The sequence below is a fragment of the Lonchura striata genome, chromosome 11, assembly GCF_046129695.1.
Source record: "Lonchura striata isolate bLonStr1 chromosome 11, bLonStr1.mat, whole genome shotgun sequence".
NCBI lineage: Eukaryota > Metazoa > Chordata > Aves > Passeriformes > Estrildidae > Lonchura > Lonchura striata.
The window spans coordinates 2,367,501-2,394,076 of NC_134613.1; the positions used below are offsets into that span (position 1 = coordinate 2,367,501).

Below are 26,576 nucleotides of genomic sequence, written 5' to 3' on the forward strand. Positions count from 1 at the left end.
CTCATCCTCCTCGTCCTCCTCATTATCCTCCTCCACATCCTCATTCTCATCCTCTTTATCCTCCTATTCATCCTCCTCCTCCTCGTTTTCCTCGTCCTCCTCCTCCTTGTCGTCCTCGTCCTCCTCGTCCTCCTCGTCCTTGTCCTCCTCCTTCTCATCCTCTTCCTCGTCCTCGTCCTCCTCCTCCTCCTCGTCCTCCTCGTCCTCCTCGTCCTCCTCGTCCTCCTCTTTCTTGTCCTCCACCTCCTCCTCCTCCTCTTCATTTTCCTCCTCCACATCCTCATTCTCATCCTCTTTATCCTCCTATTCCTCCTCGTCCTCCTCGTCCTCCTCGTCCTCCTCCTCCTCCTCCTCCTCCTCCTCCTCCTCCTCCTCCTCCTCGTCTTGCTCCTCCTCCTCCTCATCCTCTTTGTCCTCTGCATCTTCATCCTTTTCCTCATCCTCAACCTTCTTCTCCTCCTCCTCGTCCTCTTCCTTGTCGTCCTCCTTGTCCTCCTCCTCCTCCTCCTCCTCCTTGTCCTCCTCCTCCTCCTCCTCCTCCTTCTCCTCCTCATCCTCCTCGTCCTCCTCGTCCTCCTCGTCCTCGTCCTCGTCCTCCTCCTCCTCCTCCTCCTCCTCCTCCTCCTCCTCCTCCTCCTCCTCGTCCTTGTCATCCTCCTCCTCCTCCGTCTCCTCCTCCTCCTCCTCCTCTGTGTGTGTTTCTCAGGATTCAATGATTCTAGGATTCCAGGAACCTGGAACTCTGGGATTCCATGGCTCTGTGACCCCATGGATAGATTCAGGACTGTCTCCAAGGCCACAAGGGAACGTTGGTGCGAGCGGGAGGGGCTGCAGTGCAGGGGTACCAACAGCTGAGCGGCGACTGCAGCTGCTGCTGCTGCTGCTGCTGCTGCTGCTGCTGCTGCTTCTGCTGCTGCTGCTGCTGCTGCTGCTGCAGCTGCTCCTTGTGGGGGTGCTGCTGGCAGGGCAGGGCCCTGGTGTGGCTGAGCATTGCCATCTCAGCCTGCGAGCTCCTGGGAGCTCAGGACAGGGCCAGGACTGACCCAGGTTGGCACTGCACTTGAGGACAGACACAGAGAATGGAAAGTGCCCACGGAGTGGTTTCGAGCAGGTCTGTGGGAAGGAGGAGGGAGGGAGGATGAATCCCCTGCCCAAGGCTGCCAAGGGAAGCCTTTGGGAGGGAAAGCAAGCCTTGACCTGACACTAAGTCCTTCAAGGGCTCAGTTGCCCACGCTGAGCAGGATTTCTTCGCGCAGAACTGACAGGGCCAGATCCAGGGATGGGGAGGACATCGATGCGGGCTTCAGTTGAGCAAATTCTGCAGTGCTGACAAAGAGAGAGATGACAGCCAGGTGAGGGAGGCAGGTGGAAAAGGCTTTGTGCCATCCCTGCTCAGAGGGGATCCTCAGCACAGCCCTGACGATCTGTACATAGGAGAAAACAATGAACACAAAACAACAAAATGATAAACTGCTAGTAACCACAAGAAGCCCAAGTTCCCTGAGGTGGGAATTGGAGCAGGAGAGCTTGAGGATCTGTGGGATATCACCGAAGAACTGACCCAGAGCATTGCCATGGCACAGGGTCATGGAAAATGTATTGGCTGTGTGCCGCAGAGCATTGAGAAAGGCACTGGCCCAGGCAGCTGCTGCCATGTGGGCACAAGCTCTGCTGCCCAGGAGGGTCCCATAGTGCAGGGGTTTGCAGATGGACACGTAGCAGTCGTAGCACATGATGGTCAGCAGGAAATGTTCTGTTGCAGCACAGAAAAGAAAAAAAAAAACTGAGCAGCACATCCCGTGTAGGAGATGGTGCTGGTGTCCCAGAGGGAATTGTGCATGGCTTTGGGGACAGTGGTGCAGATGGAGCCCAGGTCGCTGAGGGCCAGGTTGAGCAGGAAGAAGAACATGGGCGTGTGCAGGTGGTGGCCGCAGGCTACGGCGCTGATGATGAGGCCGTTGCCCAGGAGGGCAGCCAGGGAGATGCCCAGGAAGAGGCAGAAGTGCAGGAGCTGCAGCTGCCGCGTGTCTGCCAGTGCCAGCAGGAGGAAGTGGCTGATGGAGCTGCTGTTGGACATTTGCTGTGGCTGCACATGGGCACCTGCTCATGGAGAAAGGACAGGGACAAGTCAGGAGAGGCTGCTTGGAGCCAATCCTGGGCCATTCCCTGCAGACTGTCCTGCTGGGACTCACCCACCCTTGTTCCTGCTCTGGGAAAACCTTCACCCAGGTCCCTGCCTGAGCTCCAGTTGTGCTGGCTGAATGTGCCAGAAGCAGCCAGGGCCGTGCGTGGGGGCTCTTGAGGAGCCATCCTTGTCCTGCTGCCCTGTGTTTGTGGCCATTTAGCAGAGGGGCAAGGCTGGATATTCAGGATTTATTAGGGGAGTAATTCCTATTGCAGAGAGGCTTGATACCATCTGCACTCATACTTCTAAGGGAAACAAAACAGATGTCAGGAGTTGGTTTAAGGAATTGTTTTCCTACCCACACATCATTGCTGGCCTTCTGAGGTCAGAACTCCCCAGCATTCCTGCTGCACTCAGAGTTTGCCACTGAGAGATGTGAGAGGCAAAGGATTCCCTGTGCCTGAGGGAAGCTGAGGGGCTGGATGTGCTTGTTCCCCCAGCACTGCTCTGCTCAGCCCCCTCTGCTTCCCTGAGCATCTCCCTGGGCCTGGACATCCCCTCCTGAGAGGTGCCTTGTCCCTGCCAGCGCTCACAGAGCCCATCCCACCCTGTGTGCCCTCGGCCCGGCCCTACAGAAACCTGCCTGTGTGCAGGGCCCTGGCTGGGGCAGGCTCTGTGTGCAGCTGGGCAAGGGCAGCTCAGGAGAGCCCTGCTGGGCCCTGCAGAGGTGATGCTGCTGCTGCCCAGGGCTGAGGAGTGGCTGAAGGCCCTTTGGGAGGCTCCCAGCAGAGACACTGACCACCCAAAGTCACAGTTCTGGAGTCTCTGTAAATGTTCAAACATTCCTTTGATGATCCTGTGTGTCCGTTTCAACTTAGAATATTCTGTGATTCTGGGACTACAATTCCTGTTCTGCTTCTCTCATCCCCCTGTTATCTACAATTAAAAGAGAAAAAAAGCACTTGCAAGAGTGTTACAACATTAAAGAAAAAAACAGACTTTTATTGGAAGGTTCCAGGTGTCCCAGTGGGGATGGGGCACACCCAGCCACTGATTTCAACAATTATTAAGGTTAATCAATTAGGATATTTAACAGGAACATCCAATAGGAGATTCAGTTGCCCAAGTTACACACCCCTGGATCAACCCATTGGAGTAGGTCAAAGGGCTTCTTTGCCCCACTTTTTGTTATGACTGCTCATATTCTGGTCAAAAACCAAATGCTGTTCTTGTAGATCCACTCCCTCCTAATTAGACTATACAGTATTTCAGGAATGTATTTAGACAGTCAGCTTATTGGTGTAAAATCTGAGAGACAGGAAGAAAACATAGTAGACACAGCTAAGGATTCCAATTATATAAGTACATAATAGTAGTTTAGAAGAGCCACTTAACAGTTTAATAGAGTTATGTAAGGATTATAGTTTTATAACTAAATCATAGTTATTTGCAGAGCTATGAATATATGAAAAATATATAAAAAGCAGAACAGTTTTTGTCATCACCCCAACCTTCCCATCCTTCTCCAACAACGAAATTGAAAACACCATCTGGAAAGCTCTGATCTTTACAGCAATCCCAGGCTTACCTTTGGGAAGTGTCCTCCGGAGCTGTGCCCAGGCTGGTCTGGAGCTGGGAGCAGCCCTGCCCCAGCCAGCCCCTCTCAGCAGCAGCACCTGCCCTGCTCAGGGTGGCTCCTTCCCCCCACAGCTCCTGGCCAGTGCTGGGAGCAGCTCCAGGGCCGGCTGAGAGCTGTCCCTGGCAGGCAGCAGAGTCCCTGGCCCAGCACAGCGCCCTGGGCTGCAGGACCCTGCTCTGCAGGACAGCCCTGGGCACCCCTGGCTGCTCTGCACAGGAGATGAGCAGAGAATGCACTCACAGGGGCTGTGGGCATTGGGATGTTCCAGCTTTAGGAGATCTCTCCAGGAGCTGCAGCTGCATTGTCCTGCAGCCAGAGGGTCCTGTGCCAAGGGCTGGCAGTGATTCTGCCCCAGGCACTTCTCAGCCCCTTCCCAGCCCTGACTGATTGAAGCTCTCTGTGCCTCTGTGCTGTGCCCGGGCTGGCTGTAGCCAGTGCCCCAGCCCTGCTGGGCTGGGAAAAGAGCTGCTCAGCAAGAGAAATGTGCTTTTGAAGCTCTGCTTGGTTACCAGCATCACCCTCTGTGCCAGGAGCCCGGCCCAGCTCAGCAGCACAGACACAGCACAAGGACTTTAATGACCCTCTGGGGCTTTGTGCTCAGGCCCTGAACATCAGGCCCTGAGAGGGAGCTGCAGAAACCTCTGCAGAACTCCAAGTCGCAATCCAGCTCCAAAGTTTCTGGGACTTTTAATGGGTCCCACTGAGAGACACGACTGAGAAAGTGTCCCCAGGCCCCAGGCAGAGCAGAGAACTGGAGGCACTGATGGCAGGTGGGGACAAAGAGAAGCCAAGTCTTGGTGCCCTGGGGCACAGCAGGGTCTGTGCCACCAAGGGCTGTGAGGAGACACCTTGTCCTGAGGCCCTGGGGCCTCCTGGCACAGCCCCAGCCAGGCTGGGCACTGTCAGCCCCTGGTCCTGCCCTCAGCATCCCCCCCTAGCCCACATCCCAGTGGCCTCAAGGATCTGCTGGAAGGAGTCCCTGGGGAGCCTTGGTCAGGAATGGCCCTGGGGGCTCCTTCATGCTCCCAGGGACTGCAGGTTTTTCAAAGGACTTTGGCTTTTGCTTTTGCCTTGGAGTCTCTGAGAGGTTTATGCAATCATGGCCCCAATTATCTGCTTTAAGGAGTCCCATGAGAGCTTTGTACTGACACTCAGTGGGGCTCATTAATGCTTTGAGATCCTCAAGGTTCTTAGGGTACTTTGGATTGTCCTTTCAAAACGGAGAGGTTTTTGTGCCATTTTCAGTTTCTGAGAGGTTTTTGTGCCATCCTGGTCTCCAGTTCTCTTTTCCAAGGAATCCACGAAGACTCTGTGTTGGGGATGGACCTCAGTGGGTCCCATTAATGCCTTGAGACACCTTGGGTGTTTCCTCTTGACTTTTACTCCTGTAAAGGTTTGTGCAATCTCCTCTGGCTGTGAGATTCCGGGGCTCAGCTCCAAATGCATCATGGGGCTCATTCGGATCAAACAAGTCCTGACAAACCATGGCTCTGCCTTGATTTCTCTCTTGTCTGGGGCAGTGGATCAGGAAGTGTCGTGGTCTGACACGGAAAGAGAATTTTTTTCCGGAAGGAAGAGGTCAATTTAGATATTGACCAATTGAAAGTAGACACGCCTCTGAGAACACAGAGGGGTTGAAAGCAGAATTCCCAGGGGAACTCGCTCTCTTTGGTTCCAGTCAGCGTGCAGTGCAAACCTCCCCTGCCCAGCCACAAGCTGGGTGGGGGAGGGGAAGCCCCCATGGCCTGAAAGGTAGGCCCCAAGGGTGGTGGAAGGACTGGAACCGGGCTGGCCCCTGCAGATGGAAGGGTGGAAGAAATCTGGGATGTCTCCATTTCCCCCCCCCCCACCCCCGGTTTCTCTCCGGAGGGGGAGAGAGAAAGAGACGGCGGCGATCCTGTCCTGTCAGCAATTCCACCGCGAGGAAGGAGGAGCGGGGGGAGCTCCAAGGTGCCCAGTTGTGTGGGAGTTGCTGGATGTCCGGGCATCGAGCCATCCCTGGGAGTTTGGACTTTTAACCCTTTCTTGAGAAAATGAAAGCTTTGTGAATTTTCCTTTCCCCTCCTCGGTTTGAAAGAGAGGAAGAGGGACACCTTGGACCCTGGGATGTTGGAAGGAGGAATTCTAGAGGGGAGGGGGACAAGGAGTGGCTTTTGGCTGGACTTTTCCGTGTTAGCCACAACCTGAACCAATCTTCTCCTTCAAGAGGGACTGTGTTTTGGGAGGATGCCAGTGAGTCAAGAGACCTGCTTCAGCTGGGAAAAAGACAAAAGTGGAGTGAACAGAGAAAAGGTTAGGGGGTTTGTGGTGGCACCCCCTTGCCCTGGAAAGGAAAGAGAAGAGAAGAAGATCTCTGTTCTTGAGCCCTCGGCCCCAGGGGAAAATGGGGGGGACTGTGGTCCCAAACAATGAAAAACTGAACTGTTGTTTTCTCCCCTCTTGGCAGGGCATCCTTGAAAGGAAAAAATCCTAAAAGCAGTCTGTCCATCCATGCATTGTGGTGAGAGCACTGTGCATGGAAAGGAGAAGGGTCACCATGGCAAACTTTTTCTCCGGGCGGTGCCATGTGTGACATGGAAACACAGGATGTGAAGCTGTGTTTCTTGGGGGGTCTGTGGCACAGGAGAGACTCTGTTCCCTCGATGGACTGAGTATCGGTTGTTTGGAGGGTGGAAACCTGATTGGGGTCCAGATTGTGTCTCACTGTGGTTTGTTGGAGTTGGATGGTGGGGGGAGGAATGTTTTGCAAGGTTTTCATTTGGATCTTTGTGTGGTTTTTTTTCCCCCTTCTTTAGTTTTCTCTTTTCTTTTGTAGTAATAGTTTAATAAAGTTTTTTTCCTGTTATTAAGCTTGGGCCTGCTTTGCTCTATTCTAGGTTCCACTTCACAGCATTCAAGGTAGGGATCACATTTTCATGGGGGCACTGGCATTGTGCAAGTGTCAAACCATGACAGGAAGTTTCTGTAGTGGTTTTGGTTTGCCAATTTGAGATTTCTTGGCCAATGCATTAATTAGTGTGGTGGATTCAGTGTTGGCTAATTACCAGTGCACTCGCTAGAATATACTTACTCATTTTCTGCTGTGAGATAGGATTAGGAGAAAGGCAAAGTAGGCTCAGAACTTTAAAATAAACTTCTAAATTTCTAAAGAAAAGTTTATTAACAGTAACTTAACGAAAGGGTAAAAAGAATCAGGACAAAACTTTCAGAACACTTCCCCTCTTCATACAACCTGACAGTGTAAAGAGATCAAACCTAAATTGTCAGCTAAAAGGGAGAAAAGTTCCTCTTGTTAATGTTATGGAGACTTCTCCACAAGAAAACAGTTATCTCATGGCTTTTAATTTCCATGAATAGCAGATGCCCAGGAAAATCTGTAATTGTGAAGTCCCTCCCATTTTTCCACAGCTTTTCCCACAGCTGTCTTTATAGCCAATGTTATGGGATATTACTTAAAAGATGAGCTGTTTAATAGCAAAAGTTCTTTTCACCTATTTCTGAAATCATCTTCATCTCTGGGAACAGAGGTCTTCCTCTTCCTGAGGGCACAGGGTCTCATCACTCTTCTCTCTTTCTCTGTTCAAACTTCTCATGATATCACACCTACTGCAACATTTGCTCACTTTAGCATGGAGGCCTTTGCTGAACAAGTCATCTCCCCATACTTTTCAATGCCTTATAGGGAAAAGGAGTGTCTGATGTATCAATGACATCCTTCTCCATAGCTTCAGCAGAGGATTTCAGCCCCAAGATCAAGGCATCCACTCATCCCTCCATTCTGAGACTCAACTTCCCCTTCCCTGCCCTCGGTGTGTTCATGTTGCTCCCTGCCCTGTGTCCTTTTCTCTCACTGGAGGGAGGATGGCAGCACTGGCAGAGTCAATATCTGCCCAGGGCTGCAGATAGTTCTGTGAGCCCGGCTGGGCTCGGTGGCTAATTCTAATTTTGGCCATGGTCCCCAGACGTGAAGACCAGTTTTTTTTCCACAGGAATGAAGAAACAGAGCACCACTGTTTTAGGGGCGGATGAGAGGTGACCACAAGAGGCAAAGGCCAGCCAGAGCCACCAGATTGTGTTCTGAGAGATACCCTTACAAATAGGAAATTTTGTAGGGAGGGTACCAATTTTGGCAATGGACATGTGAAATAACAGACGGTTATTTCCATACAGAGGAGAGCATGGAGCTCCAGTGCTCCAGGAGCTGATGAGAGGCAGACCTTGACATTCTGAGATCAGCCAGACCTGTCAGGTGGCCCCTGGCAGGCCAAGCCAGACAGACCTGGTCCATGTTCCCTCACTTCCATGGGGCCCCACAGTGTCCCAATGGTCCCTTGCTTCCAGGAGGCCCTGAGGTGTCACAATGCCCCCTTGGTGACACGGGGCCCTGAAGGGTCGGAATGCTCTCCATGGTTCCATCAGGCCCCACAGAGTCATAATGGTCTCTGGGTCCATGAAGCCCCGCGTTGTCACCATGGCCCCTTGGTTCCATGGGCTCCAGTGGTGCCACAATGATCCCCTTGGTTCCATTAGGTGCCCACAGTGTCACAGTGATCTCCATGGGAAGGAAAGAACCGAGCCCCAGTGTGGCAGAGGCAGCCACCAGAGGCCAAGGCCAGCCAGACTTGATGGTACTGGCAGATTTTGGCTGGGAGCAACCCTTGGATATAGGGAATTTTAGAGGTGGCATCCCAGTTTCAGACATGGACACCTGGAGGAGAAGGATGGTTCTTTTATGGAGGAAGGAATGGATGGAACACCGGTGTTTGAGGGGCAGATGAAAGGCAGCCATCAAAGGCCTAAGGCAGCCAGACCTCTCTGTCCTGGTAGCTTTTGTCTGAAAGCAACCCTTGGATATAGGGAATTTCTGAGGTTGAATTCCATTTTTGGTCATTTCTTCATACATAAGTACAGTTCATTTCCATAGGAAGGAAAGCAGCAAGCCCCAGTGTTTCGAGGCAGGTGAGAGACAGCCCCCACGGGTCCGAGGGCAGCCAGAATTGTCTTTCCTGGTGTCCTGGGTTGTAAGATAAGCTTGTATTCCATTTGCCATCTGTTGAAGGAAAAACCGGTTGGACAGGTTTTTGTTATCTCTCCCAAAGACAATGGTTTTGCCCTGTAGAGGCAATGGTTTGTTTATACACCATTGACTGATTCAATGAAGGGCTGGTAAATGTAACACCGTGAGGGGTCCCACCCAGAGGGGGGAAGCCAAGCACTCTATTGTTGTTTAAAGGGGTAGCTTTTTGGGGAGAGGAGGCAGCTCTCTGGGCGGGACTCCGAGAGAAGCAGCTCTCTCTCGCTCTCTCTTCGGCGGCACTCGCAGCGAAGCAGCCGGCGCGCGCTGAGCCGACGGCGGCGGAGCTCAGAGGCAACCCCGGCACAGAGGAAGACCGGCCCCACTGCCACCAGATCTTCAGAGGAAAACTATACCCTTCTAAAGATCACCACTGCAGCTGCAACTCATCAACTATTGCAAGGGAAGCAATTGTCCCAGCAGAACTGATACTGGCATCCCTCAGGTTCTGGACTTTTTCTTTCACTGGTTTTGTTTGTACCGATTGCATTTGCCTTTTTTTAAATTGTTGTCTAGTTTTCTCCTAGTAAAGAATTGTTACTCCCACTCCCATATCTTTGCCTGAGAGCCTTTTAATTTAAAGATCCTGGTAATTCAGAGGGAGGGGGGTTTGCCGTTCTCCATTGCACAGGAGGCTTTGCCCTCTTTTACAGACTCCTGTCTTGTCGAACCAAGACACCTGGTATTTCACTTGGGAGCAATCATTGGCTGTATGTTGTTTTGGAGGTGGAATCCCAGTTTTGGCCATGGGCGCCTGGTCAAGATAGATGGGTTTTTTTCCCATGGGTATGAGAAGCGTGCAGTCCAAGTGTTCTGGAAGAAGATGAGAGGTTGCCTTAGGCCAAGCCAGCCAGATCTGGCTCTCCTGGCCCCTTTTGTTTAGGGGCTATCCTTGGCCATATGGCATTTCGGAGGTGGAATCTTAGTTTTGGCCATTACATTAGGAAGGAAAGCACAGAGCCCCCATGTTTCTGAGGCAAATAAATGCCAGCCCTCAGGAAGACAAGGCCAGCCAGACTTGCCAGTCCTGGCAGCTTTTATCTGGGAGCTATCCTTGGATATAGGGAATTCTGGCATCAAATGCCCAATTTTGGCCATGTGCCCCTAGTTGAGGTGAAAGTTTTTTTCCCATAAGAAAGAAAAGCACATGGTCCCAGTGTTTCATAGGGAGATGAGAATTGGCCCCTGGGTGGTCAAGGTAGCCAGACCTGTTCCATGTTCCCTTGGTTGCGTGGAACCCCACAATGTCACAATGATCTCCTTGGTTCCATGAAGCCCTGGAGTGTCTCAATGTTCCCCTTGATTCTGCAGTGTCAGAGTGGCCCCGTGCTTCCATGAGGCCTTGCAATGTGTCTTGGTTTGACAAGACAGGAGTCTGTGAAGGAGGTCAAAAGCCTCCTGTGCAATGGAGAAGGTAAACCCCCTCCCTCCGAATTACTAGGATTTTTAAATTAAAAGGCTCTCAGGCAAAGATATGGGAATGGGAGTAACAAATCTTTACTAGGAGAAAACTAGGTAACAATTTAAAAAGGCAAATGCAATCGGTACAAACAAAACTAGTGAAAAAGTCCACAACCTGAGGATTCGGGGTGCTGGTAGCAGTCCGGTCGAAATGATAGCTGCTCCTCTTGCAGTGGCTGATGAATTGCAGCTGAAGTGGTGATCTTTAGAAGGGTATAGTTTTCTCTGAAGATCTGGTGGCAGTGGGGCCGGTCTTCCTCTGCGCCGGGGTTGCCTCCGAGCTCCGCCGCCGCTGCCTCACCGCGCTCCAGCCGCTTCTCTGCGAGTGCTGCCGAAGGAGCCGCTTCTCTCGGGAGTCCTGCCGAAGGAGCTGCTTCTCTGCGAAATCCCGCAAAGAGAGAGCTGCTTCGTCTCCCCAAAAGCTACCCCTTTATACAATAAAAGAGTGCTTGGCTTCCCCCTCTGGGTGGAACATCTCACAATGGGATGTTGTTATGTTACCAGCCCTGCATTGAATCAGCCAATGACCCATTAACAAACCATTACCTCTTCCAGCAAACCATTGTTCTTGAGAGATAACAAACCTGCCCAACTTCCAACAGATGGCAAATAGAATACAAGCTTATCTTACAACCCAGGACACAATGTCACAGTGGCATAGTTGTTCCACAAAGCCCTGATGTGTCACAGTGGCCCCTCGACTCCGTGTGCCCTCGCTGTGTCACAACGGCTCCTCTGTGACACTGCGGCTGCACAAGGTCACCATGGACCCTTGGTTCCTTGGGGTCTCTGAGTTCCACAATGGTCTCCTTGATTCCATGAGGCAGCACAGTGTCACCATGGCCCCTTGGTTCCATGAGGATCTACAGGGTCACACAGGTTTGTGGCATTTGTCCTTGCTGCCCCTCACATCCCCCTGCCCCACAAACAGCCCCGAGCCACCCGTGAGGGACAGGCCCTGCTGTGCCAGGCTGGGCTCAGGGCTTGGCCTTTCTGCTTCCCCCAGCCAGCCCAGGCCTTGCTCAGCATTGCAGTTCCCTGCTCTAAGCCTTGGGCTCCCTGCAATCCTGGCCTCAAGGATCTGCTCTCTCCAGTCCCTGGGAGCCTTTGGCAGTCCCTGCCCTCAGTGGGGCCCAGTGATGCTCCAAGGGACTTGGAGTTTTGCTTCTGACTACTTGAGCAGCTTCTTCAGCCTTCTCTCAGTGCCTGAGGATTCTGGACTAAGCCCCAAATCCACCGTGGGGATCATCAAAATGCAGGAATCCTTCAGGGGGGCTTTGTCTTCATCCAATTGTCTGCAAATCTCCTGGGCTTGTGCAGCTGATTGGAGTCAGTTTGGAGTCCTTGTAAAGGAAGAAAATTTCCAGGTGCACTTCCTGAATTTTTTTCTTTAATCAAGTGAGTATTCTTAGTTTCCAGTTCAGTGAAGAGCTGATAGAAGCATTCCCCAGGTGATCTTGACACTGAAGTTCTCCTTAGGAGGTCTGGGCATGTAGGAGAATGAGCCCACTGAGGGCTGACCCTGTTTGGACAAGCTGCTCCTCACCCCCAGCCTCACCATGTCTGACATTGCCCACCTGGCACTGACATCCCTGTGCCCTGCAGCAGAACCTTGTCCCTGAGCTCTGCAGCTCCATGTCCCAGCCCATTGCACCATTTCCGACCTGCTATCCTCAGGGCTCTGCCTGCACACAGGCCCAGGAGAAGCTTTCCTCTTGGGAAAGAAAGAATGGAAAAGCCTGAGCAGGTTTCCTATACAACAAACTCCACTCAGGAACCACCTGCTCAATACAGGCTGCCTGGAATGGTGTCACCTTTCTACAAGGAACAGTGTGACCAGAAATGATCTCTGAAAGCAGAATTCTCTGAGTCTCCCAGCTGAATTCTCTGTCCTGGTTCTTTTCCTGGATCCATGTTTCAGATGGAAGCTGCTGGTGCCAGCTGTTAGAGGAAAATGCCGCGGGAGACAAGACTCATGATATCATGATCATCAAGTCTCAGTTTATTGTGACAGATTACACAGTTTATATATGTTCGTTAATTAGCTCATACATATTGCAAAAGCCAAGCTCATGATTGGTTGCTATGTGACTTGTACTATTATCTTAAATGCCGCGGGAGACAAGACTCATGATATCATGATCATCAAGTCTCAGTTTATTGTGACAGATTACACAGTTTATATATGTTCGTTAATTAGCTCATACATATTGCAAAAGCCAAGCTCATGATTGGTTGCTATGTGACTTGTACTATTATCTTAAAAGTATCGTTATGATCGATACATGCCTGTCCGGCTGGCCTTGCAGTTAGAACAGCTTAGTACTCCTTTGTTCTTCTCTATCTACTTCTACATACTAAGCAATTTCAATATCCTGCTTTCTGCACATCATCTATTCTTCAGGGCCATGCGAACTTTGCAGCAGTCACATAGCCCTCCCTATTTGGATTAATTTTACAGTATCATGTCCCTTGTCGTTCAACCATTCCTCTGTCAGGCTCTCTTCATCTCCCCCGTTTTCCTTTTGTACAAGAAGGTGTGCATTCAGCATTTTCTGCAAAAGCTGCTGCATCAAGCCTTGCAAGCAAGTAAACACACAGGGCAAAACAAACAGAAGTATCACAATTATGCTTAGAACTATTATGCCGTATTTGATAATGTCTCTTAACTATGGTCCGATCCCCAATCCTTTTAGCTATCTTTTTAAACCTAATCTATCCTCTACCTTTAACTGTTGAGTTAGCTCGGTCAATTTTCGTATTTGCTTATGGATAGATGTAGAGTGATCAGATAAGTTCATACAGCACATTCCTTCAAATTCTTCACAACTATGACCTTGGGCTAGAAGAAGTAAATTAGTGGCAGCTGCTCTGTTTTGCAGAACTGCATGACAGATACTACCTATATTTGTGGCAAGCTCACTTAATATTTTAGATGAAATATTAATTTATTTTTCTGTCCAGTAGGCTAGGATTTTTAATTGTGTGAGAGCTTGCACTGAAGTAACTCGTGGGGTGAAAATGAGGTTAGTATTACAGAAGTGCACCCCACTTCATATTTCTCATGTTCTTGATTGTTCTGTTTAACATGAAAGGAACAAATTTAATTCTAAATACAAACTATATTTATGATAAACTTAATGTTATGCTTTTGATTATCTAATTGATTGTCCCTCTTTTTCTTTTGCCATTGAAAAGCAATGGCAAAATAAACAGAAAAATCACAGGCATTACTAAAACTTATTAAAACTTAGTAAAAAAGTCTGTAACATAATTAAAAATATACAATCTTTTGTGGGTGAAACACAAATCTTTGCACAATCCACTTTTGCTGTGCATCCTCTGATTTACTTGTGGAGAGATTAGTGTTTTCTTGAAATTGATAAGTTTAACATTCTTCACTGAAATTTATCCAGATTCTGTACCTGCTAAAACACAAACAAACTCAACACTCCCCACAGGGACTGGAGGGTCCTCTCTCAATTCTGTTTCTTAAAATTTGCATGAAGAAATGGAAATATCAACATCTTTATAATAAACATGAAAAAACATCAAGAATAAAACAATGCATATAGTAAAGAAACTAATAACAAATAAAAATCAATCAGATAATACACAATTAATATTACATATAAAATCACAGTTACCAAGTGCTACACTATCAAATTGTCATCCCAGAGTCTGCAGCAGCTGATAAACCTTAAAACATCAGAGATTTGGATAAAACATGTCCGGATCATGTCTCTCCAAAACTCCCTTTGAGGCTCAGCTGCCCTACAAGGTCAAATTGTCAAGCCAAAAGGACTTGAATACTTTTTGATGCAGAAAACACCTGGGTCAATCACACCATCCATGTAGAGCCAGAGCTTGGCCAGAGCTCAAACTCTAATTGGAGGATATGTTTGAACACATTATAAAACAAAAGTCTTAGAAATAACAGTTATAAGTAAAAAACCTTATTATTAAAAATTTATCAAACTATTAAATAATTGAACCTGTTTAAAATCTCTTTCAAGACAAAAATTCTCTAAATATAACAAACTCTTTCTTCAGAAATCTGAAAATTTGAAGTCTGAAATCTTGAACTAAAATTTGGATAATGAATTTTTAAAGGAAGATGAATTGCAGCTGCATAAAAGATTGGATAAAGAAAACACATGAGTAGTTAAAAAATCAAAAACACAGGATCCTGAAAAAACATTTTGTAATCAATCACCTAAAGAGACAATAAAACATATGAAAACTGACTGTAAATACTATAACAACACCTTAATACCTTAATACCTTAATAATAATTCTTATCACAAAAATCAGACAACTCACATTTTATGATTAACTTATTAATAAGAAATGTTTAAAATAGTTTAAGCAAATCCTTTTAAAGCACTCATATAACATTAGTAACAATCACTACTTATCATTACTTACAAAAACTTAACAATCACTATTTATCGTATTATCTATAAAACTTAAAAATCACTATTACTTATATTATTATCTATAAAAACCCAAAGACAGAGATTACAAACTCAATACTAAAATTCCATCAGGTGACATTTTCTCAACTCTTTGTTTGCAGAGACATTTTTGGTAATTAAATCATTACTAACATTTCTATCTTTATACAGTGATTTTTATCTATATCATATTTGAAATAATATTGATTCACATAATGTTCATCCTTCTTGTTATCTTGGAAAACACTCGGTCCTGCTGTACTTTTTCATTACGTCTTCTGACTCTTGTAAGAAATTGGGAAGATGCTGTTGAAATTTTTGCTGTAGTGTTGCGATCCCGCCACCGGTGGCGCTGCTGCTCTCGGCGTTGTCGCTGCCATGGCAACCAGGACTGTGCCGCCATCTCCGCCGCCATTGCTGGGCGCTGCGGGGCGATGAGGGGCGGCGCCGCCTCGCTCCCGTCCTTGTTGTGTCACCTTGTGGATGGGAGAAGAGACACCCCTGCCGCGGCCGCGCCCCGCCTGCTCCGGCTCCAGCGCGGCTGAGCCCCAGGAACGCCCCTCTCCCCCCTTGCGCTGCTGCTCGGCAGCAAGGAGCCTTCCGTCTCTCGGCTGATGTCCGCTCCGCCCCGGGCTCGCCTCCGGCTCGGTGCTGGCCGGCCCCGCTCTGTCTGGCCCCGCGCCCGCTCCGTTCTACCTGATTCCCGTTCACAAAAAGTGAATTTGGGATCCCAGTCCCGTTGCCATAAAGCAATTTGGATCTCAATTTCCAGCACCTCAATGCTACTAGTGTCTATGGGAGGTACAGGCATTTCAGAAGCAGAGATGGGAATGGGAAAATTTGTGAGAACCGGAGGGTTTGGCTCACTGGAGAGAAGCGAGGGTTTACATTCCTTATTTTTCTCCAGAGCTTTCCGTATCACTTCCACCGCCCTCTTTTCTGCCTGACACATTAACAATTCGTTATCAACCACTCTCCAAAGTTTACTCATTTTCTTGCCCGGTTTATCCTCATCTAACACTAATTCCCACAACTTATCCCTATATCTTCTCCATTCTGAAAGTTCATGAACACTATGGGGGTTAACGAAAAAGCCGTAAGACTCAGCATGATGCAATAGCGAAGGGAGATCCTTATCTAAGTCAATCCCCCTAATCTGCCTTTTTCTAAGAGAAGCACTAAATAAATCATATGCTGCTTGCCTTTCCATGATTACGTCGGTACCGTTGCTGGCTCCTTCAGGCTTCGGCAGCACGTATCGGCTGAGCCCGCTTCTACGGTCACTCAGGGCGCGGAGAAGAGCGTTTTGCCTCTTCTCTTTATTTTCGCCGTCCTTCCAGCCGCAGGACCCGCACTCCAACGCAGCACCCCTCTCGCCTTAGGCTCGGATCAGGTCCCTGCTTTCGGGCGCCAGTTGTTAGAGGAAAATGCCGCGGGAGACAAGACTCATGATATCATGATCATCAAGTCTCAGTTTATTGTGACAGATTACACAGTTTATATATGTTCGTTAATTAGCTCATACATATTGCAAAAGCCAAGCTCATGATTGGTTGCTATGTGACTTGTACTATTATCTTAAAAGTATCGTTATGATCGATACATGCCTGTCCGGCTGGCCTTGCAGTTAGAACAGCTTAGTACTCCTTTGTTCTTCTCTATCTACTTCTACATACTAAGCAATTTCAATATCCTGCTTTCTGCACATCATCTATTCTTCAGGGCCATGCGAACTTTGCAGCAGTCACGTAGCCCTCCCTATTTGGATTAATTTTACAGTATCATGTCCCTTGTCGTTCAACCATTCCTCTGTCAGGCTCTCTTCAGCCAGCCTCATCTTTAACCTCTCTTTGGAGTACAAACAGATGTTCCCAGCTGTGTTAAGCCAGATTTGCTCAATGTTTCTATAAATCTTTTGTGTTCCCCATGGAACTAAGGGGACATTTTGGCACTGAGGGGGTGACGTGGAAGCAAGAAGTCAATGGTGACCCTGGGGTCCCATGGAACCAAGGGGCCATGGTGACACAGCAGGGCCATGTGGATCCAGTGGCCCATTGTGACACTGTGGATCCAAGGAGACCATGGAGACACCCCCAGAACCTCATGGAACCAAGGAGTCCAAGGTGACCCAGCGGGGCTGCAAGGAGCCAACGGTCCATGGTGACACTGCCCATCCAAGGAGGCCATTTGGACACTGTGGAAGCTCATGGAGCGAGGTGGCCATTGTGACACTGAAGAACTTCATGACACCAAATATCCATGGGGACACAGCAGGGTATCATGGAACCCAGGAACTGCTGTTGGCAGTGTGGAAACTCCAGGAACCTGGGGCTGTTGTGGCACTGAAGGACCAACACAGCTGCTGCACCTTGTCCCCTTCCCTGCACAGCTCCTTGGGAGGCACGGCAGGAGCAGCACCTGGGAGCCTCGGGAATGCCCCTCTGGGATCCATGGCACACACTCCCAGGGGCTGGAATTCCAGTTCCCAGCCAGGAAAATATGTCCCTGCCCTTGAAGGAAAAGCTCTTATGAAAGAGCCAAAAAACAAGTAGAGCTTGATCCTACAGTGACATTTCACTGCCAGCCATCATAACTTCACCCATGATTGTCGTAGCTCATGGATTGGGAATGAAATCAGGGCAGGGTCTTTGGTGGGAGCTGCCCTGGGTCAAAGGAGACACTGAGAGAGAAACAGAACAGGCAAAGGAAGGCAGGAGAGAAAGGAGGTGTTTTGGTTTGGAATGACAGGTGTCTGCTAAGGAAGGCAGGAGCCTCCCCTGAAATGGAAAAATGTAGACTCTTTCTGAATTGGTATAAATTTGAAATTAAGGCGGGCTCTCAGGTAAAAATATGGGAGCAGAAATAACAGTTTTTTATTAGGGAAGAAAATTAAAATATAAAATAAACAAGGCAGTAAACTAAAACAACACTGACAGAATACAATGTGACTCCCTGTTGGACAGGGTGTTGGCCGCAGTCCAATGGAAACTGTAGGTGCAGTCCTCCAGGAGTGTCAGGTGTGGTTCTGTTGGAGAAGTGATCCTGTAGGAATGGGTGTCTTCTTCTAAAGAGGAAGAGGCAGCTGTTCCTCTGGGAAATCCAGCACAGAAAGAGCTGTGTTGGTGGGCCAGAATCTCAAGACTAGATGCAGGTAGGAATGCTTGGCTCCTCCCTCCAGGCAGAACATCTCACAATGGGATGTTATAGTTCTCATCAGTCATGCAGTGACATTCAATAGCCCATTATCAGCAGATGTCTCCTCTGAGGGAGGATTGATTGTGGAAGAGATAAGGAAAAACTGCCCACTTAACACAGGACAACTGCCATACAGATGGCAAATAGAACACATCTTGCTTTTCAGTCTGGGACAGGAGGGCATAAAATCAGCTGAGAAGGCAGCACTCTGGAAAGCAAACCAGAACTGACAGAAACTGAATGGTACAGAAATCAGTAATTCTGATAGTTTTATTTATTATAAAAATAAATCACACCCACCCAGCCCCACACAATTCTGATCCCACACCCTCAGATTTGGATCTCACTTCTCCCGATTGCCTTCCAACCCCATCTCATCCTGGAGGCTGAGGAACTGAGTAATTTTGGCATGGGAGTGAGGTGGGAACCAGCCATTTTGAGATGGGATTGAGTAATTTTGAGGTAACAGACAAATCCACCTTGGATTTTGGAGTGCAAAGATATGGAGAATAGTCCCATATATCCCCCAAGAACCCACAAATCCTCCAGAATATGTACCTAAATCATAAATTCCACCTCAAATGCCTTTTAAATGGTGGGACTTTTGACATCTCTGGTCAATACTATTTTTAGTCATTTTTCAGGTGTTTTTAAGTGATAAAGACAAATCAGAAGAAAATTATAGCCAAACCAAAACCAGAGACCCCTTGAGCAACCCCTGGGCACTGGACAAAACAAACTCAGCAGAAATCAAATTTAACCCTCTATAAAATGCCTTGAGGAAGATTTGCTCTTCCCACAAGTCACTTCTGATGGAAACACAAACAAACCCCAAAAATTAATAGACCAACAACAGAAGCAATTCTGTTGTAATTCCAAATTTCATCAGTTCCAGCACAACTCCAGCTCAGATGATGGCAGGTTCCGAAAAAAGAAACATGGAAATTTGACCCAATACAGATTATTAAAAGGAAGAGAACGGTCTGTGTAGCTGTCACAAAGGTGACAGGGATGAAGAAAATAATGATTCTCCTCCCTAGCCTGTGAATTCAGGAGTTATTTGTAAAATAACTTGAGCTGGGCTTCTTGTAGGACTTTAGTAGCCTTGTGTTTCTCACCTTGGGGTGAATGATCCTTGTCAGTCTCGCTGGTATCATATTTTCTTTACCCTGGCCACCCACAACTTCCACTTTCCTCATAAGGTCTCCCGAAAGTCACTCAGAGGAAGCTGTATCCAAGTTTCCAAGAGTTCCTCCGGAAAGAGGCAGAACCTCCGTACGGGAGGGAACCAGGCTATTGTCAAAGGAATTTGGGGTCAGACAACAGTGCCCTGAAATCACAGTGCAAAATAATATTGCAGTTTGGTTAATAAAATTGTTAGAGATGTCCCTGCCCCAATTAAGGTGCTAACAACACCAAATCCAAAGTGGATTTTATTGATCAGTAAATGTGAGGTAGAGAGAGAGATGCAAAGAAAGAGAAAAGGGGAGAGAGCAAGGGAGTGACAGGGACAGAGATCTCCCTTGGGGCAGGGCAAGTGTGACATTGTCCCCTGTGTGCGTGGCCTTCCCAGGGTGGGGGTTTTACACCTGAGCCAGTTTGGGTAAGGGGGATGGTGTTCACCCCCCACATCGAGCAGGGATTGCCTCACTGTTTCAGGTTTCAGTGTCAGATGTAACCAAAAGTGTTTTCAGTCCCCATCTCCAAAAACTGTTATCAACAGGTGGGGCAGTGTTCTTTATCTCTTCCATGGCTCAGCCCTGATAACGCCCACCAGGGGCCATCTTCTCTTAATGGACCATTGAGTGTCACTGCAGGACTGATAAAATTCCATCATCCCATTGTGGGATGCTCCGCCCAGGGGGAGGAACCAAGCATTCCTGCCTGGATATAATCTCACCATTTGCAACACCAGGACCACCTTGCCTACTGCATTCCCAGAGGACAAGAGCTCCATAAGCACCACTGGACCTTCAGAGGAAGACCAGACCCTTCTACAGGATCACTGCTTTGACAGAATCATGTTCATCACTCCAGCTGGACTGCAGCCACCATTTCGTCAGACTGCTACCACCACTCTTATTATTGGGGTGTCAGGTTATATCCTGACTTTGTCAGATTAAGCCAGTGTTTCTCTATTATTGCCTTGATTTTAATTTTCTTATTCAATTGTCATTCTGTCTTAGACTCTCCCTGTTTTGCCTTCAAACCAGTACAAACCTCACTGTGCTTATCCCTTGTTTTCTTCCCAAAACAGATTTTCCCATCCCCAACCCTTTGCCAGATGGAGAAGGCTATGAGGAAGAGGAAGATGCCCTGGGACACCGAGGCAGGTGAGGAGGAAGTCAGTGCCCCTTTCTCCCTCTCTCCTGCTCCATCTCCCAGCCCAGCATGGCCCCCGGCTGCAGGACAGCCCCGCTGCTGGTGCCCTCCTGCCGGGGACGCACTGGGGGCATCTCCTTGCCCTTCCCTCTGGCACTGAGGTAAATCCTGTCCTCTCCTTGTCCTTCTTACCCCAGACAAGAAGCTGAGGATGGAGACCAGAGAGGACAAATCCCCACGGCAGAACCTGGTGGAAGAGGGTGTTTTGAGCGGCTCCACAGCACAGGAATCCAACAGGGAGGAAAAGCCCCAGCGACACCACAGGAGGAGGGTCCCTGGACATGAAGACCAGTTCTTTTCTATAGGAATGAAGGAACAGAGCCCCACTGCTTTTGGGGCAAATGAGAAGTGACCACAAGCGGCAAAGGCCAGCCAGAGCTTCCAGATTTTGTTCTTAGAGATACCCTTGAATATAGGAAAGATTTTAGGCAGAGTGTCAGTTTTGGCAATGGGCATCTGAAAAGACGGATGGTTCTTTTCCATACAAAGGAAACAAAGGAACCCCATTGCACCAGGAGTTGATGAGGGGCAGCCCTTGACATCCCAGCATCAGCCAGACCTGTCAGATGGCCACTGGAAGGCCAAGCCAGCCAGACCTGTTCCATGTTCCCTCGGTTCCATGTGGCCCCACAGTGTCCCAATGGTCCCTTGCTTCCAGGAGGCCCTGAGGTGTCACAATGCCCCTTTGGTGACCCCAGGCCCTGCAGGGTCCCAATGGTCTCCATGGTTCCATCAGGCCCCACAGAGTCATAATGGTCTCTGGGCCCATGGAGCCCCGCGGTGTCACCATGGCCCCTTGGTTCCATGGGCTCCAGTGGTGCCACAATGATCCCCTTGGTTCCATGAGGTGCCCACAGTGTCACAGTGATCTCCATGGGAAGGAAAGAACCAAGCCCCAGTGTGGCAGGGGCAGCCACCAGAGACCAAAGCCATCCAGACTTGATGGTACGGGCAGATTTTGCCTTTCAGCAACCCTTGGATATAGGGAATTTTAGAGGTGGGATCCCAGTTTCAGATATGGACACCTGGAGCACAGTTTTTTCCATAGGAAGGAAAGCACAGAGCCCGAGTGTTTCAAAGGCAGAAGAAGAAAGGGGTGGCTCCTGGGAGGCTCAGCCAAACAGACCTGTTCTTCCTGGCATCATTTGTCATGGAGGAATCCTTGGATAGATGGAATTTGGGAGGAGGAATCTCAATTTTGACAACAGTCACCTTGAGATAAAGGACAGTTATTTCCACTGGAGGGAAAGCACCAAGCCCCAGTGTTTCAAAAGCAGATGAGAGGCAGCTCCCAGGAGGCCAAGGGCAGCCAGACCTGTCTGTCCTGGCAGCTTTCACTTGGGAGCAATCCTTGGATGTACAGAGTTTTGGAGGAGGAATCCCAGTTTTGGCCATGGCCCATGGAGGAGAAGGAGAGTTCTCTCCCATAGGAAGGAAATCCCAGAGCCCCAGTGCCTCAGGGCAGGTGAGAAGCAGCCCTTGACATGCCAAGGTGGCCAGGTGGTCCCCAGGAGGCCCAGCCAGCCAGACCTGGTCCGTGTTCCCTTGGTTTGGTGGTGATGCCTTGAGAGGCTGCCTAGAACAGAGCTAGGCAGTGTTAAAGGAATAAAGCAGGTATTCATTAAAAGGCCTTCAAGGGATACACCTTGGGCAGTACAAGAGCCTGGCCCTGGCTCCATCCTAGATGGAGTCCAGGTCACGAGTTTTCACTGGGGCAGAGAGATTTGATCTGGCAGGATGTGTAAAACAATCTCCTGTAATATCTACTTGTTCTCACACAGAGCACTTGGCTGCAGGGACACATTCCCATCGTTCCTGCCCAGGTTTCAGGATTCCAACACTGCTGTCCTTCCCAGGAGCTGTTCCTTCAGCTGCCTCGGGAGGCCTTTTGGCCTCTGGACCCACACTCTGGCTCCAATATTAGCACTGCTGGATCCAAACCCTTTATCTCCACCAACAGCAGTGATTTGAAGTGGATCTCCTTTTTTTCCAATTGTTCTAAACACTGACAATATCAATAATTGTGCTACTTTGTCATGGGTTTGAATAATCCAATTTTGTTCACTATTGTTTAACTGAATTACTTCAATTTCCCCTTGATAATCTGCATCAGTTCCTCCTCCCATGACATGAGCACTTTGCAAGGCCAAGCTCCAGTGAGCAGTTACCAAACCAAAGTGTCCTGGAGGAATCTGGATTCCTGTTCCTGTATTGCTAACTCTCATTTGCTTCTGATTTATCCTGACTAATTCCAGTGGATGAAGGTCCAGCCCTGCAGCCTCTGGGCTGGCCCTGCCAGGGCCATCACACCCAGAACAATTTCCCAGGCAGTCCCAGTCTCACTGCCCAGGGCTGTATTTGCACACTGGGAGCAGCCGTGCACAGCCAGGGGGTTTCCATTTCCCCAGGGGCCATTGGTAAGGGCATGGAGCACATCTGGAGATGGGTTCTCCATGGGGACAGGTTCCCAGCTCCTCATTCTTTAACTGCTCTTTTTACAAACCCTTCACCAGTTCAACCAATCCTGCAGCTTGTGGATTGTCTGGTACATGAAAAACCCAGCATTCTTAATCACTGTATTTCTCATGTAACAGACAAAGCATTCCACACCACAGTATCAGCAAGCCCTATAAAAATAGCCAATTTCATGCATTCCTCTGGTATTTGTCGTACACAATCTTGCAGAGTTTACCACTGACATTTGGGTCTTGGCCAGTCCTTTTCTGTAGGGTCTTCAGTGTCACAGTGGGCAGCCAAAGCTGACAAATTAGTATTGTCAGCATTATTTCACATTATCAATTTTTTATTATGTCAAAAAAAAGGATCATGTTATATTTTTATATATCTGCTATTATTAGTAATAATAATTATATTTCACTTGCACAAATGAACCTGTATCCCCAAATCCAACCAGAAACACCTGAATTCACCCAAATCCACCAAAGTTTCCCCTTCTATGACAAACCCACCGTGAGAGAGAAATCCGAGCAGGAGTCCTGGAATTTTGGGAACAATCCTGAAATTCCAGGAAAAAAAAAGCCAAAATTCTTGGAAGAACCCCAAATCCAGCCTCAATTATCTCTAAAATCCACACTATAACCACCCAAAGCTTCCCCTTCTGGGACAAACCCATGATGAGAACAGAATCCTGGGGAAAATACCCAAATTCTGGGAAAAATCCTGAAATTCTGGGGAAAAAAATCCCAAAATGCAGTTGAGAACCCACCCAAAATCCCATGAAAAACACCCAAATCCATCCAGGAACCCCCCAGAATTCACACTGAATCTACCAAAGCTTCCCCTTCTACCCCATAGTGATACCCAAATCCAGGGAAAAGTCCACAGATCCTTGAGAAAACAGGACATTTTGGGGAAAAAACCCAAAATCCTGTGAAGAAACATAAATCCAGCCAGTCCACCCCCAGTCCCCTGGGAAGGACTCCAAATCGCTGTTGGAACCTCCCCAATTCCTCTGAATTCCCCCAAAATTTCTCTGAAATTCTCCAAATTCCTTCTAGGACTTCCCCAGATCCCTCAATAACGTCCCAAATTGCTTTTGGAACTGCCCCAAATCCTTTCTGGAACCTCCCCAAATACCTCGGAAAATCCCTTGGAAAACCCCAAAATCCCTCTTGGAACTCTCCCAGATCCCTGAGAATTCCCCCAGATCCCTCAGAAAGCCCCAAATCCTCCCCAGACCCCCTCAGAATTCCCCCAGACCCCTCAGAAAGCCCCAGATCCCCTCTGGAACCTCTCCCAGATCCCCCCAAAATCCTCGGGAACAACCCCAAACCCCCCGAGCCGTCCCCAGCTCCCCCCGGAGTGATCCCAAATCCCCCCGGAGCCAGCCCAGGTCCCCTCTGGAAGCTCCCCGAGTCCCTCGGGAAGCCGCAGATCCCCGGGAGCCGCCGGGCAGCGCCGGGAAAGCCCAAAGCCCCGCGGCAGTGCCGCATCCCGGCCGGAGCTGCCCCGGGAGCCCCGCGGGGCCGGGGCCGGGGCCGGGATGCGCCGTCCCAGCGGATCCAGCGCGCCCGGCCGGGCTCGGCCAGCGCGGCCCAGGGCAGGGAGCGCTGGTGGGGCGGGAGCGGGAGCGGAGCGCGAACGGGACCAGCGCAGAGCCAAGGGGGGAGAGGCCCCGGCCCCACAGAGAGCGGGGCCGGAGCGCGGGGCCGGGCGGGGATGGCTCGGCGATTGTTCCGGGCGATTCGGGCACTCGCAGCGATCTCTGCGGGATTCTTGGGCTGCTTCTGGGAGGTTTGGCTGGGATTTTGAGGGAAGTTTTCGTGGGGATTTTTTGGGTGGATTTCCTCGCACTTCGGGTGGGATGTGATAGGACTTGGGGGCATTTTTGGGGAATTTGAGAGGGGCTTGGTGGGATTTTGGTGCGAATTTTTTGAGTGGATTTGGTGTGGATTTTGGGGGGGTTTTGGGGAAATTTTGGTGGGATATTTTGGGTGATTTGGTGGGATTTTTTTGTGCGGATTTTGTGTGATTGGGGAACTTTTGGGGGCATTTTTGTACAGTTTTTTTCTGTGTGGATTCTGTGGGATTTTCATGGGAATTTAGTGGGACTTTTTGAGGGATTTTTCTGTGGGATTTCTGGGGATTTTGAGGGCAATTTTTTATGGGGATTTTGAGGGATTTCTATGAGCCTTGGGGTGATTTTTGTGAGGAGTTTTGGGGTGAGTTTTGTGGGCTTTTGGGTGGAATTTTTGTGGAGATTTTCCTGGGATTTTGTGTGGATTTTCTGGCATTTTCGAGGATTCTATGGTGGAATTTTTATGTGATTTTAATGGTATTTTTGGTGGGATTTTTTGTGAGGATTTTGAGTGATTTTTATTGGATTTTGGTGGGGTTTTGGGAGTATTTTTTGGGAGATTTTTGCTGGATTTTGGGTAGTTTTTTTTGGGATTTTATGGGATTTTGGTGATATTTTTGTGGGGGATTTTGGGGAGATTTTTGTGAGTTTTTTTTAATTATTAATATTTCGGTGGGGTATTTTTTTGTGGTTTTTTTCAGGATTTTGTTGGGATTTTGGTGTTTTCTCTTGGGATTTTGGGCAGATTTTGTGTTGCGTATCCAGAGTGACTTTGGGCAGCTCTGGGGCAGCTTTTGGGGTTTGTCTCCCGTGTCCCCCAGCTGTGGCAAAGCCCCGAAGCACATCCTGTTCCTGCCCAGCTCCCTGAGCAGCCCCAGGAGCTGATGCTCCCCCTGCTCCTCAGCCAGGGAGATCTGGGGCAATCCCGGCATTCCAGCATTCCGGCCAGGCTTTGGGGCACTGTGGGATTTTGGGGCTTGGGGGGTGAGAGGCTGAGGGGGCTTGGGGCTGGATTTTTTTTGGACAATATTGGAATTTTGGGGGGGAATGTCTGGATTTTTAGGAGGAAATTTCTGAGTTTTTTGAGGAAAATAACAAATTTGAGTGGGAGGAAATTCTGGACTTCTTAGGGAGGAAATGTTTGGAGTTTTGGTGGGAAATTTCTGGATTTTTGGGGATGAATTTCTGGATTTTTTAGGGGGGAATTTCTGAATTTTTTTGGTGGGGGAGTTTCTGGTTTTTTGGGGAGGGATTTTTGGATTTTTTTGAGGGGGAATTTCTGGATTTTTTGGGAGTGTTTCTGTATTGTTTGGAAATTATTCCGGATGGGGAACAGGGTTGGGTTTGGATTTGGGGAGAAATGTTTCTGGATTTTCTGGGTAAATTTCCTAGTTTTTTGAGAATATTTCAGGAGTTTTTTGAGGAATATTTCTGGATTTCTTTGGGGAACATTTCTGAATTTCTGGGGGAAATGTTTAGGATTTTTTTTTTTTTTTTTGAGCATTTCTTGATTTTGGGGGATATTCCCGGGTGTCTGGGGAACATTCCTGGGTGTCTGGGGAACATTCCCGGGGTGTATGGGGGAGGTTCCCGGGGTGTCTGGGGGAGGTTCCCAGGTGTCTGGGGAAGGTTCCCGGGTGTCTGGGGAACATTCCTGGGTGTCTGGGGAACATTCCCGGGTGTCTGGGGAAGGTTCCCGGGTGTCTGGGGAACATTCCTGGGTGTCTGGGGAAGGTTCCCGGGTGTCTGGGGAACATTCCCAGGTGTCTGGGGAAGGCTCCAGGGTGTCTGGGGAACATTCCCGGCTGTCTGGGGAACGTTCCCGGGTGTCTGGGGAAGGTTCCCGGGTGTCTGGGGAACATTCCTGGGTGTCTGGGGAAGGTTCCCGGGTGTCTGGGGAAGGTTCCCGGGTGTCTGGGGAAGGT

The 26,576-nt window shown here is 49.0% G+C and overlaps 1 protein-coding gene and 1 long non-coding RNA gene across 2 annotated transcripts in view; one reads left to right on the forward strand and one right to left on the reverse strand.

Annotated features, from left to right (window-relative positions):
• Nucleotides 1-26,576, reverse strand: part of LOC144246964 (uncharacterized) — a 418,663-nt gene that overhangs the window by 171,600 nt on the left and 220,487 nt on the right. The window lies entirely within an intron of this gene.
• On the forward strand, nucleotides 5,356-6,613 carry LOC144246945 (uncharacterized). The gene is made up of 2 exons (XR_013340654.1): nucleotides 5,356-5,516; nucleotides 5,971-6,613. It is a non-coding gene; the product is annotated as an uncharacterized LOC144246945 (long non-coding RNA).